General features: G+C 45.8%; 1 protein-coding gene across 1 annotated transcript in view; it reads left to right on the top strand.

The window, feature by feature from the left end:
• Positions 1-1,147, top strand: part of LOC106534266 (ankyrin repeat domain-containing protein 27) — a gene marked incomplete at its 3' end in the record, with an annotated part of 20,367 nt that overhangs the window by 1,226 nt on the left and 17,994 nt on the right.

Genomic DNA, 1,147 nt, shown 5'->3' with positions numbered 1-1,147 from the left:
CTCCTCGTCCTCTCCCCCTCCTGCCTGCTCTGTTATCCGCGGCAGACACCCCGCCCCGCCCAAATACGGACTTTCAGCATGAAGTTTTATAACATCCACACTGGCGAGGTGGGTGTGCCCTGCTCGTGTATCCAAAACTTGACTTTTGCTCTTGCTGTTCTTGTCGGGGAGGGGTCTGTGGGTCAGGGAGGAGTCTGTGGGTCAGGGAGGGGTCTGTGGGTCAGGGTCGTCTGAGGAGGAAGCAGATGAAGGGAGTTGCGCATGGGAACTTTTATTTAAGATTTAAGTTTTTTGTTATTTCAAAGGTCCTCATGGCTCAGCAGCAGCAGCAGCAGCAGCAGCAGCAGCAGAAGCATAAATATTACTGTTAAGAAAGCTGATGATAAAGTTGAATAAAAATCTAAGTCTGGTTCTGAAGGTAATTAAATATCTGACAGTGATCATTACACAGTGTGGCTATAATTCACCACTTCACCATCTGTGTCGCAGTTTCCTGTCTCCAAAATGAGCATATGCATGGGTCAGAGCTGGTGTGAGGCACCGCACATTTTCACGTCAAGTTTGGATTTTATAAATCACAACCTTGGCATAAAAAGTGGCGTACGCAAGTTTCTGGGCTCAAATTGTGCGTACGCCAGTTTTATAAATCTGACCCCTGGACTATGTCTTGTTTTGAGCGGGTTTCATTCATCTTCTTTCATGTTCATTCCTCCACCTCTCCAAGTTCTCTTCCACCTGTTCTCATCAGGGGTCTCATTTATAAAGGATTGCGTGGAAACGATACTAAAAGTGAACATACAGCCAAAAGGCGGAAATGGCGTATGCCAAAAAATTCAGATTTTAAAACCGTGCGTATGCATGTTTCTGCGCATCTTTCCTTTATACATCACAGCCGCACGTCAGAGTTTGCGCACGAGGTCCTGCCTCAGGTTCTACCCTCTACACGCCCACACTCAACCATAAACAGTCAATGTAAAGTACCTCATGAATGTTAAGATGTATTTAAATCAGTCAGCTGATCAATGCCAACAAAAGTGATTGGTACAGATACGCTCCGTCGTGTGTCTGGAGGATGACAGGTGCTGACTGACAGCTGCTCATGTGAACAGAATGTCTGTAATTAACACAGATTTTCCCTCATTTTGCT

The sequence above is a fragment of the Austrofundulus limnaeus genome, unplaced genomic scaffold (genome assembly GCF_001266775.1).
Source record: "Austrofundulus limnaeus strain Quisiro unplaced genomic scaffold, Austrofundulus_limnaeus-1.0 Scaffold1128, whole genome shotgun sequence".
NCBI lineage: Eukaryota > Metazoa > Chordata > Actinopteri > Cyprinodontiformes > Rivulidae > Austrofundulus > Austrofundulus limnaeus.
This window is presented reverse-complemented; position numbering and strand designations above follow the sequence as displayed.